This window comes from Heliangelus exortis, chromosome 2 (assembly GCF_036169615.1).
Source record: "Heliangelus exortis chromosome 2, bHelExo1.hap1, whole genome shotgun sequence".
NCBI lineage: Eukaryota > Metazoa > Chordata > Aves > Apodiformes > Trochilidae > Heliangelus > Heliangelus exortis.
Window position 1 is genome coordinate 32923243 of NC_092423.1, and position 13369 is coordinate 32936611.

At 39.1% G+C, this 13369-nt stretch overlaps 1 long non-coding RNA gene across 2 annotated transcripts in view; it reads left to right on the forward strand.

The window, feature by feature from the left end:
• Positions 1–6058: 6058 nt before the first annotated feature.
• LOC139793696 (uncharacterized) overlaps positions 6059–13369 on the forward strand; it is a 42844-nt gene continuing 35533 nt past the window's right edge. Inside the window, exons 1-2 of one of the 2 annotated variants that reach the window (XR_011724726.1) lie at positions 6059–6194; positions 7518–7608. This is a non-coding gene — a long non-coding RNA (uncharacterized lncRNA). Of the gene's footprint in view, positions 6195–6844; positions 6954–7517; positions 7609–13369 lie in introns of those variants that run through there. The other variant, XR_011724725.1, reaches the window with a different exon arrangement.

A 13369-nucleotide genomic window follows, 5' to 3' on the forward strand; every position in this document is an offset into this window, starting at 1 on the left:
ATGCAAATAAATTTAACCATGACATAGAAAATTCAAGGAATTTGCCCCACTCATTTGATCAAATGTCTTTTGATAATTCTAAAATTATAGCGACCCTTTTGAGGGTATAATTCATGACAAAGTTGTAGGAAGTATAAGTGACAACTAAGCAAGAAAATTGTCATTGTATTACCAAGACTTAATGTGTGTAAGCAAGAATGTCATTATATTAAAAAAAGAAAAATCAAAACCTAGCTCCTCCATACAAGCTATCAAACTGTATAGACCTAGAAAAAGAAAGGCTTGACATAGCTGAAGTCCATGGCTAGAAGAAACATGCAGTATCTCTGCAGTCAATGAAAAAGCAGACTGTTTATTTGGTTTGAGGAATTTTTACCTACAGTTCTTTTTTCTGATTAGTATGTAGATTCAGAAACCCTTTTTTGTCTCATTTTAAACATTCTGAACCTTTGCTCTTGATGTAATAAGCTATGAGAATGCCACTCTAACTTTACTTGATTAACAGTCCACAGAGCAATGGATGTAGAGAGAGAAAAAAATGAGGGGAGAGCTGGTAAAGTCAAATGCAAACTGAACTGGGCTGCACTGAAAGGAGAAGAGAAATGGAGAAAGAGGGGAAGGATGGTATCCTGAGTATCTTGAGTAGAAAACAGGTGCAGTGTGCCAGAGGACCTGTATGAAAGTAAGTGGGAGCAGAATTAACTACTAAAATGCTGTCATCCTGTGCCTTTCTTTCAGTCCTGTTGGGATGTCCCATCACATTCTCCAGTCTGTTCTTACTGCTTCTTCTTGGTCCTTACTGGGCACTGCAAACACCATCACCAACCCTTAAGCTAGAGCAATGTGTAGTGGTGAAAACACCATGTCTGCTCACTTACTGAAGTAGGCAATTCTCATAAGTTAGGACCCTGTGGCAGAAAGGAAATGAATGTGCCATGAAACTAGTTCATTCACTGCTTTACTTTGGTTTAAAAGATAGGCCAAATAACTTGTTTACTTTGTTTAAGTAGCCAAATTTTGTTTTTGTTTACTAGCCAAATAAAAGATTTTAACCCAGTTAATAATTACCTTAAATAACAAAATTTCCCTTTAGTGTTTTTTCATTCAAGGATCCTATTAATTAAATGCCAGTGTTGCTCAGCAACATGAAAATATAAAAATGTATGTTATATTCCATACTGACAGAATTGTATTCCTTACACCTTAAGTACACTGATAATATAAATGCAAGATTCTGGGTAAAGCCTCTGCCTGCTAAGGGTTATCCTCAAGATCAGGCTGGCTTATTTGTACAGCAAAAAGGTACAAGGGTTGATTTAGCCTCTGATTTTCCTGGGGTAGTTCTTACACTGCAACACTTTCTTCCAGAGTACATGACCAGGAGGTTCAGTTCTGTTACAAATGCATATACATGTTTTCTGCAGATGAATGAGAAGCTTCCACGTATTTCCCCGCTGTGGTGCTTTCTTACCCAAATGTGGGGTTGTAAACGTATTCATAAAGATTTTTCAGAGATTTCCTAATTTTTGAGGTATGTGCCATTTGGCGGGTGAAGTTTCGTATGTCTGAGGAGTTTTCAGATTTCAGATACAGGATCATCAGTGCTTACATGGACACGTTGGTTCTTGGCTGCTGTTGAAGTCAGATCATAGTTGAGTGCAGCAGCTGAAAGCCTTTGCTGCTCTGCCAGGATGTCCATTTTGCTCTGCATGATGGACACTGTCTCCAGATGGAATAGGAAGGAGCATAGCAGGATCCAGGAACTCCTGTCCCATACAGAAGAAGAACCCAGAGAAACTCTTGGTCCCAGCAGGGCAATGTCTCCATATTTCTACCTTGCTGCCAGGGATGCCATAGCCTAAGCTGTTGCTCTGAGCACCTTGCAGTGCTGTGAGGGTGCAACTCAAAGAGCTGCCCAGCTCCAGAGGAGCCCAGCACTAGCAGGGGGTGAGTGAACACCTTTGCCTATGAAGAAGGGTCATAAAGCATGGCTGAATAATGTCACAGCTGCAGGTACTGCTCAGAGAGAACTGTCAGTCCCAGAAAGTTGTAGAGTGAATATACGTGGCCTGTGCAGCTGTGGTGGTGGCTGAATAAATGTTTGGTCACTCTAGAGCCATTAATATTTCAAGTCCCAAGTTTCCTGTTGGAGTAAATGTTCAAGTACCACATTTTTACAGGAAGGTTGTTTCCAAACATGGTTGAACACAGTTTTGCAGGTTCTGAGACACGTGCAGTTATTGTGGCTAAAATATGTCAAACAACTTTGTATTTTTGCAGGAGCAGCTGGGTATGACTACTTACTGGCATAAAGTCCACAAAAAAGCAGAGACTATAATGTATGTGGACCTGGGGTTCATCTATTGGCACAACTGTTTTTTCAGCCTTGTATTAAGGGCCCAGGTAGGACAAACTGTGATACCCAGGAGTAATCAACCAGAAGATTTAAGAAGGAGCCAGAGGTTAGCTTTTATGTTGAGAGTGGGTGGTTGCTGGAAGTAGGGTTTTTTTTTTTTTCAGTGAGTGCATGATGCCTACAAACCATATATTTACAAAATGCTCAACATCTGCAGCTTTGCTTGATTTCAGTAGGTCAGGGAGCAAACACTGGTTGCTCTCATTTATTTGGACTAGGAGGTCCTTTATTTGTAAGGAGACTGAGTTGGAACGAAGTTATTCTATTTAGATGAAAAATGGTTTCATAACAGGCTGAAGGGTCTATTTAATATGAATTGATCTTTGTATGAATTGATCTTTGTTTATGCAAACACAGGATGAATGCTGGAGCTGTTCACACAGGTTTTTGGTTTTTCCTAAGGCAAAAAATATTTGAGAATAAGCAGAAGTGGGACAAGACAACAATGGTAGATGTGACATTCACAGTCTATGGAGGGTGAAAATATAAGAGGAAGATGAATATTCCCAGAGGTGTGATGCATATGTGCAGCTATTAACGAATTTCATGAGGAAAGGAAGGCACAGATATTTTTACCATGTCACTGCTTCCTGCAAACTCTCAACAGTACTACCATTTGCCTTCTTGCATAGACTTAGGTCCATCCAGGATCAGTGATGTTCTGCTGGTAAATGAGTTATTTGGACATTGTTCTTTAGCACTGAATAAAATAGATTACTCAGAGTTTGAAAAAATAGTTCACAGTCATGCAAAGGAAGAGAATGGGTAATCTAAAGAAGCACTGTTTGTGTTCAAAAAATATCAAAGGTGTCTCATTCAGATTACATTGGGATTCTCTTTTGTATTTACCATTTTCATGTTCTTCCAGTAGAGGGCAGGTTGGTGTCACCAAACCAGTTTGCTCATTTAGTGAGGTTCTGACGTGAAGTTTACTCAGTTCTAGTTAGGGCAAAAAACAAAACAAAACAAAAAAACCCACCCCTCTTATTCTGTGGTAATTTTCCTTGAAAATTACATCAAAGGATTTTCGTTCGTTTGGTATGGATTGGTTTGGTTTGTCTTTTAGACCAAAAGAAAAAAATAGATGCAGTCCTAATGACAACTTTGAAGCTTCCCAAAAATCTAGCACATGAATACATTCCTCTTTTTTTTCTAAAACTGCTGTGAAATTGCTATTGGTTCATTTCTCCCAGTGCATTTCTTTCCCATTTCTGTCCTATTGGCATGTCTAAGATATTTTCAGCATCAGCCTCATAAGAATACAACCAAGTGATGCACTTACTCTTGCAGAGACATGAAAAGGTGGTCTGTTACAGTTAGGTAGCATTAAATGCTGTTTTGCCAGCAACACACAATATAATTAAAGCCTGGAGGCTAAAAATGGTAAAAAATTTATAATCCTGGCATGCAAAATGCTGAGGAAAAAGTCAGGTGGTTACATCATGGTAACAAGCCCCAGCAGGGTTAACCACATGCCCAAGTTTGTGTAATTCTTCTCAATGCCATTTCGTTTTCAAAGTGACATGTTGTGGCAGTGCCAGAACAAGACGTTCTGAAGCTAAAGAGGCAAATGCTTTTCTAATTTGTGTGTCATCCCCAGGAATCCTTTCTGCTGCAACTACTTCACCTCGTGTTGCTTATGTGTGAATCAACAGGACAGTTTGAACTCATCGGTGGATGCGCCAGCCTTGGCTTCTGCTTCCTTAGTGTCTCTTTACTGCTTATTTTGTTTTCCATGTGGGTCTGAGCAATAGCTTTCACTGTTTTTTCAGGTGATGTTTTGTACTCCCCAACACTGTGGTGAAAGTACTTTGCAGGCAGTTATACCCATTAGCCAGCATCACAGTTTGCTTTGCTATCTGCTACACGAATGCATACTAATGCTCTTAAAAATATTGTATTGCTTTTCATACACTTTGTTTTAGATTTATGTAATTCTAACAAGTGTGGAATAACACAAGTACTGTTCCCATCATTATAATATAATATTTTGACAATCACTGTGAAATATTACAAGTGTAGTCTGCTGCCAACAAGCTGCACACTGCTGTGTTAGGAGCTTTTATTTGACAGCGTTTTCCAGGTTAGTGCCTCTTCTCCACCTTCAAACTGGTTTTGTAGTTTCACATTGTCTGTTCATAAGGGGATGGCAGCATTTTCCTTTGCATTTGGAAATCAGCTCTCACTCTCCCAGTCATTATTAAGTTTACTGTCTGGATGATTCAGTAGTATCTCAGGAGAGAGTGAACTTCATCAAGGCAGAAAGCACAGCCCTCAGTTAACTGGTGAAATGTTAATGAGGGCTCTTAACAGCCTCCAGCATGTCACTGGCGTGGCCAGTATTGAACCCAGGTCTCCAGAGGTGGAAGACTAGAAAAACTGGCCCTGGGGACAGATACCTTTCCTAACTCCCATCACATTTCAAATAGTTACTAGGGCAGAATAATGTTTCATGACCTTTGGGTTGTCCCATTACTGCAACATAATCTTAGCTGTGCAAGCTTTGCAAAGGTCACTGTAAAAATAAAAATATTTCCTGCTGTGATCCATACCCTCAAACACAAAGGAAAATAAGATCTTAATAAATGTATTGACATTTGCACTATAGGGCACAGTGCAAAGATCATGAACCATTATTCTGCACTAGTAATAATGTCACCATTTTATTCTTGCCCAGTGATTACTGTATGACATTTGTGTTCACAGGGAGATTCCTGTGAATATCAGTAACTTGAAATGCATTGCCTCAAGGTTCCGTTGTTCTCCCATTGAAGTCAATGGAAGATTTGCCATTTGCTTACCAGTGATTGGGAATAGGACTGAGCCAGCATTTCTCATGATCAAAACTGAGATGGTTTGAAACTGGGTTTGGTGGAGGGTATTTTCCTGCTAGGAAGTATTTTTCATTGGACACCTGATGAAACGTGTTTCTTAAAAGATTACAAATTATCTTTTTTTTACATATATATATCCATGAGAATTACCACAACCATATTTATAAAAGACAGATTATACAATGAGCCTTTTTTTGAAAGAAGTAAGTCATAATACTCCTCAGTACTTGTACAACAATTTGTCTCTTGGGAGACAGATGTTACCTAATATTTCTTCACTACATTCTTATGTGATAGGTAAATAACTGTTTCTTTTCTTTCTCAAGAAGAGAAATAGATTAATTCAGAATTTTCTGACTGAGATGACCGGAATGATCTGAATGAATGAATCTATGGAATCCTTACAAATAATAATAATAAAAACCTAAGCTTCACAGGTGTGGAAGTTCCTGATCTTGTCTGATAGATTCTGGTTCTTATGCTACTTATTCACAAATACCCTGGAGCAGATTTTTTTGAAGATAAAGTATGTCAGCCTTGATCAATCTCTATGAGATTATGACTGAGCTTCTGGAAGGAGGAGGTGGAGGACTTGTATGCAGCTGTAATCCATGTTGGCATTGGCCCCTGTCTAGAAACACACCTTAGCAATCAATACATTTAGTGTGCCTCTGATAATATTTACAAATCTGAAAAGAACTCCACCCCTCCTTGTTTGTTAAGGAGAAGCCTGACTGGAGGAAAGGAAGCATTTCAGAGCTTGGGCAGGGGTAGGATCACTTTATTCATTGTTTTGGATAAGAGCGTGCCTGCCTCTAGTCTGGCTCCACTGTGGGGGAGATAAATGTTTCCTTCCCCAGCCTCAGCCTGAGTCTGTATCAGAGCAAAATAAGCCACCAGTTCTGAGGGAAGTGCATCAGATTGTTATTTCATAAGAACTTGTGGTGACTAAAATTGTCCCCAGCTGCAGGGGATGGTTCATGTTTACAGTTTGAGGAAAAAGGCAGCATTGTATCATCCACTGCACAGCCTCCTCACGCATCCTCCAATGTGTGCTGCAGCCAGGCTTCTGATGGGGGGGAGGTTCCTGGTGCAGTGGGTTGTGCAGATAAAAGAGAGGCCTGTGTTTATCAGGTACTTTGTACCTGATCATGAGTACTGGGACTTAACATGAGTACTGGGACTTTGCTGAACATGGGAACTCAGGAGGTGGGATCTGGTGGCGAAAGAGCTGTAGCTCTCTCTGACTCTATGATTCACTGGGCTCAGCTCAGCTGTCAAGCCAGCCTCTGCCTCTGTCTCCAACATGAAATTTACTCTGCTTTCAGGCAAATGTGAAGTGTGAATCACTCATGTGAGCTGTCACATCCAGGGTATGAGACTGAGCAAATTCAACACTACAGGGCTGATGTTCAAGTGGTGCTTCAGAGAGCAGGGGAAGAGGCAAAGGCCTCTTCTCAAAGAGTTAGCACTGAACAGCACAATCTGATCCTGTGCTTATTTTCCTGCAGCTTGTCCCAGCCAGGAGAGCAGACAGGCTTGCATAGCCTGTAAGTAGCTGAGTACAATTTTTCCTGTGGGTGGTAGTATTTAGAAAGTTGTCCCGCCTTGCTTCTTTCAGATTGCTATCACTCTCCCCTGATGGGATTAGGATCCTGACTTCACAGGCTTTGCTTGATCCAGCTGGCTTTCATAGGGATGAGGTGGGTAGTGGTGAGAAAACAGGATGGGTAATGGCTTTGTAGCTGTGCAGTAATCTTTGCTTGGGGGAGAGGAGTGAGGGTGAGACATGGGGATAGAATAAAAAGTTCTAATTCTCATCCATGGCAGGAATTTCTTTAAACATTTTGAAGGAAATGATCAGGGATCAGACATCAGTTATGCTTTTCTGGCTCATTGCCATGTTTTTAGATAGCATATCCCTCTAGTCTCCTCCTGCTTCTAGCACTGCTGTCCCAGTTTATTTCTGGAGCAAGTTATCAAAAGAATTTGCCTCTTTAAAAATGTAGTTCAAGAATTAATGCTGTAAAATATGAAGTTTTGTAATGTACTGAATTCACAGAGAAAATTAACTCTCCTTTTAAAAAATAAAAAGCAACATCACTCAAGCTATTTCAAATCTGGAGGTGCTCTCATGGGCCTTCTACCTCTTTAAGAAGAGTTTGCCATTCTTTCCCAGATGATCTTGTCACAGAATGTTTACAGAGGTGGATGAAGTACAGTTTGATCTTATAATGAATTGTTAACTGATTTGCTTTTCTCCGTAGCTTTGGAAGAAGGAAGAATCAAGGAGGAGGAATGTTCTGAACATCAGTGGAATCCACAAGAGCAGGAATAAATGGAAGAGTGGTCTGTGAGGTACCAAGTTGTATGTTTTCTTTTTCATTTTGTTGCTAACTTTGTTACTAGCACACCGTTTGGGAGTACTGAGGGACAGGCAGCTGCCCCTTTCCAAGTTTGTTTTATGAGGTAGAGCCTGAAGCTGAAAGGCTGGTGTAACTTTGCAGTATCCTCACAAAAGTTGTTGTGAAGACTGAGTCTGCCACAGATACTTCTGAAAGCTTGACTTAGCATGTCTTCAGCAGCAGCCACAAATACTTCTAGTTCTGGGTACAGAGTTTTAAGAATCAGCTTAGTCAGCAAGTGAAACACGGACTTCTCACTTGATAGCCTTTAATTAGACATACATATATATATAAGTGCATAGATTATCTACTACCACCTACTGCAAATGTCTCACTGAAATTAATGAGGTTATTCAAACAGTAAACTATGAGTAATAATGAATAATATTAATACTCAGCATGACTAATAGTGGTAGGAGGGAGAGCCTTAATGACTTAGACAAGGAGGGTCTGCTGTGAGCCAGCATCTGATTTGCATGAACACTCTTCAGAGTGGTGAGGCTGTTTCTCCCTCCTTACCAATCGTTAAGTTGTAGCCCCCATTTTATCATAGACTTCTTGATCTCTCTCTTTATGCCTTTTCTCACATCCTTACATGTGTGGCAGAAAATGAGTCATGCCCAGGCAGTTGGTCTTCTGACCCCTTTCTGTTTAGTCTTAGCGTAGTCGACGTCTTTGCAGTACTTGTTATTTAGAGATCGTGTTTCAAAAAGCCTGTGACAAAGCTCCTCACAAGAGGCTTTTTTTTTTTTTTTTTTTTTTTTTTTTCATTTAACGTGGGAGAGAGAGAGCATGGGATGAGGAACTGGTTAAGCAATATGAAAAAAGCAGAATGAGATCATATTTCAAAACAGTTAACGGTTCTGGTGCAGTGCCTCTGAGTCCATCCGAGGCCAAGCTGCACTGTTACATATTGGCACGTGTGAGGGATCTGGAAGAGTGGAAAACCAGATGTAAAATCAACAGAGAGAGAAAAAACATTCATGAAAGCTTTTAGAAGAATAAAACATGAAATTGTTTTTGCTGATATGGGGTGCTAAATGGCCAGCTCTCCATAGGTGTTACTGAATTTTTAAAGCCACTAAACCAAACTGGTGTTTGTGTGTTACTGTAGAGTGATATAAAATAAAATAAAATAAAATAAAATAAAATAAAATAAAATAAAATAAAATAAAATAAAATAAAATAAAATAAAATAAAATCCACCGCCATTCTATTCCTCCTTACTGTAATTAAAAGTTTTTGGGGAAAGACCTGAGAAAATAAATTGGGTTGGGAGGGAGAATGTAGATATTAACATTCCTTCTCAAATACAAAGCAGTCTGAATGCCTCCAGAATGAATACTGAAGGGGTGAATCTTTTTTGTTGGCCCCAAAGTTCAAACCAGTTCCTTTCTAGTTTTTATATCCAGCTCTTGCCACTGCTTTCCCATCTGTGTCTACTTCTCTCCTGAGAGATTACTCAGGAGTTTCATGCTGCTGATACAAAGATCTGTGAAATGTTAACAATGTAGAGAGAGCCTTGTTCAGGCTGGGTTAAGGAAAATGAGGTCAAGAAGTCTGGGAAAGAGGCAAGGCTATATAATTCCAGTGTTTGTCCTGATGTATAATTTAGATTCTGATGTGCCACGTAATTATAACAAGCACCATGAATAGAATAATAAGTTAAACCAAAAAGGTTTGTCAGATCATGGACATTGAAAACCAGGTCATTTCAGGCTGTCCTAACTGAAAATGTTGTCTCAGGGATTTATGATGTGGGTCTGGACCAGAGTAGTATTTAATAGTCTAGTCTATTAAGTGTCTGCTGTTGGTTAAGGAAAAATACATGGGTCAAGGTGTGAAAGGATTAGTTCCATCAGAGAATGTCTTCCAGATGCCAATAATGTATAATTAAAGCTCAGAACAGAGAAGTCTCATTGTTCTGGCCACATCAAAACCTACAGTCAACCTTCCCTCAGCAGTAATTTTGCAATGTGAATAAATGTTCACCAGAGACTTACTTGAAGTCACTCATTCCATTTTAATTCTACTTTTATATGTTACCTAACTCCAAGTTTTCAGATGCTGTAGGCTAGTGTAAAATAACCTCTCTGTTGTCTATCCTAAAGGAGAATATTACCATAAATGTTCTTGAGAAGCTGGATCATAACCAGTATCTAAGGGATCTAAGGGATGTAATTTTAAAATAGAATCATAGAATTGCTCAGGCTGGAAGAGACCTTCAAGATCATCGAGTCCAACCTTGTCCTAACCCTATTACCTATTTCTGATGACCCACCACTAAACCATGTCCCCAGGCACCACATCCAGACAATTTCAAGGCACATTTAGGGATGGAGACTCAACCATAATTCTTGCTTGTACTCTTCTCAGTAGAATATTGGCCTAAAGATGATCAGATGCAGTCTGTTTAGATGCAGTTGTCTGGTGATGGCAATATTGCCCATATTATGCTAGAAGGTAAGAGTTTCAAGGTGATGTGAATCCTGGGGTTCAGTTAGTTACTGCAGCATGCTTTTTGCATGAATTTGACCAATACAACCACTCCTTTTCTGTCTGATGGATTAGATTAATAGGCTCCCATTATGTGTTCTTTATAGAAGAAGACTCAGCAGGCTGCTTGTTATGTGAGGCAGTGAAGGTCAGACAAAGGGGCATTACAAAACTGATGAATCATTTAGATTGATGGAACTTTTATTCTTAAATGCAAGATTATTCTTTTATGCAAGATTGGAAACCTCTTTTCTAAGAGCTAACAGAAGGCATGCCAGGATAACAAGAATGTTCTTGTTGATTTATCTGCAAATGGTATCGGGTCTCTGGTGTTGATTTTATGTTACATAAATAAGTGACTTCTCATAAAGGCAGCAGTTCTATCAAGTGTTTGCAAATGCAAACAAGATCAACAGCTTTCAATAATGTGTCAAAACTGAATCCAGATCTTTGGAATATAAACTTTGTGTAGGTTGTGCATTTTTATGTGTCACAGAGATTAACCAGGAAGACTCTAATCTTACCATTGGTCTGGTGAATAAATACTAAATGCATTGTGACTTTGAAGAGGACTGTAGTTTCTTTGTGGCAAGTTGCAGTTTGGTGTTTCTTCTGGAATCAGTTCTCTGAGTTTTAAATCAAAGCCTCAAAGTGAGCAAAGCCCCTGTGTGTGTTTGTTTATATATCATCTGCATGTCAGTCATCAGAAAACTAAGTTATCTTTTAAAAAATGTTTAAACATTTGAATAAGTTATTGGGAGAGTTGTTTATTTTTTTAAGTTGTTCTGTTTATCTTGTTTTATCTTGATAAACTGTTGAAATGTACTCAGGAATCTCCATTGCAAAAGAATAATATGCAATTAACTTTTACATTTGACAGCTGTTAAACTGCATCCTTTCCCCTTGCAAAGGAGATTCTTCTGTGTGGATCAGATTTTTTTGATACCTCCTAATTTAGCTCTTTGTTGTGTACTCTAAATAAAGCAGAAGAGAGCAATACTGCAAACAGAAAAGATTCTTGATACCTTTGAAATTACTCATCCACTGTGTTGGAAATTGTGAAGAAAACTGTTATAGTGTATCCTTCTTCATCTATTATTTTGAAAGAAACAAGCTGCCATCAGCTAGTTGGAATCACCACTGGTAGGAGTTTGACTTAGAAAGGAGACAGACAAGAAGAGGAAAAAATCCACACAAAGGGGGTAGGAAGAAAAGAGGGTGCATAGAAGGTAGAATTTTTTGTTTTCCTTTTTGCAAGTATATTATTTAAAAATGGGCTTTGTTTTTCAGGAGGGAAATACTGCTTAGTGAAGTCATTACGAGTGAACTGTTTTGTCAAGTTATGTTGTAAGGGCCCGATGGTGTTTTTCAGATCTGCTCTCATTTTATGTTGGTTGCTGATTCTTATGCCAGTGTTTTGATGATGATTTAATTGTGAACAGACAATGTTCTGTCTCCTAACAGTCTACAAAGCTCTATGTGATAGCTAAGACCTTCTGGTTGCTCTCTAGGAGCCTCTAGTGCCGTTCATAAAAGAGTGCTCATCTGATCCTGAGGTATTCAGCTTCATTTTTTACTTTGTCAATAGATTTAAATGAATGTTTTGCAGCTTTACTATTCTGTAATTCCAGTAGTCCACACAAGCATGTAGATAAATACATTTTGGAGAAAGGACCATGTTTATTCAGAACTGTTTTCTCATCATTCTAGTACTTGCACAACATTAACTATTATGCAGCTCTCTTGCACTGACTGTCATCACATTCTCCAAACTAGAAAGAAAAACAAATCATTGCAGATAGGTTTGCATGGTTGATGGCAAAGAGGCTGGAATGTACAAAATAACTCAAGACTATTGTACAGTGTTTGCTGACTACCAGGTGTTTGCTGACAATGACAGATTGGTTCAGGCAAAAACATCTTCCAGGATTAAAGCTAGACAAGACCTAGAAATTAATACAAATATTATTATTGTTTGTCTGTTGTGGTTTTAAAAAAAATTTTTTTTTCCCACTTTTTTCTTGCTGCCTATTTCTCTGTATTCTCTTATCAGTTTCTTGCTGGAAACAGAAGTGGCAGTACCAAAATAATCTGTCAAGATGTAATATTTCACACATGAATTATTCACCCCAACCAGTTAACAGCATTTGTCCCCACCTGGGACATGGTTATGCTGAGGTGGCTCTGTGTACTTGAGAGGGTTGATGTGAGGGTAGTTACTTAATCACCACTGCAAGTGAGAGAGAAGTCTTCAAAATATGGCTTAATAAACTTAGGCTTATGTATTTCTTGGAAGTAGGGAAGGAAGGAGTAAAGCTTAGAGTTCAGGGATTAGATGTTTTAAATCTTTGCCTGAGAATTGTTGTTAAACAAATTACTTACCAAGTTACTTTACTTTGGGAACGGGGATGGGCTAAGTAGCTCCTGTTTTCAGTCTCTTACTATGTTGGTTCCTTTTCCACCCTCCCAATTATGTCCCTACAAGTTGTGCTGCTACAGGTATGCGTGGGGCAGAGTAATGAGCAGGATCAGAAGACTGAGCTGTCTGAAAAATAAGCTGGCTGTAAATAGTTCTGTGTAGCTTGGGTCAGGTGATGGTGTGGTTGACTGGTTCAATTGTAGCACTGGTAAGGAGTGGTGTAGCATCAGGTATGAGCAGCCAAGGGCCTCTTGGAAGTAATGTAAACAGCTGCTGACACTGTGAAGAAAGAGGCTTGTGTGTGTTTGCTACACAGCTACCTAAATGATGACTGTCTTGTCTCCTCAGCTCTCATTTCGCTTCACAGGAGGAGGGAGGCCTGGAAGCACCTTAAATTTGCAGCTACTTGTTAGAGGCTAAGGTATTACATGAGAGTTTGCTTTTGTACTGTTCTTATCTCTGAACATTTAGAGCAGGAATGGCTGCATTTAACTTGTAAGTAAATGGGCATGTGCTGAGGTAAATACATGCATTATTGGTGGTAACTGAACAGCAGATCTCTAGCAGAGACAGTCTGCTCTTAAGATATTTTCTGTGGTCTTTTTAAGGTAAAATCTTTCTAGACATTGTGACTAAGAGAAATGCAAACAATCATTAACTGTGGCTTGAGAGAAATACCCATCTGGACTCTTAAGAATCCCTTCATCCTTTCCATTTTGATTTTAAGTTGAACTTTAAGCTTCCAGAACACTTTCTTCACTAAGATCAGACTATTCTCCATATTCTTCTTTTTCTTTCT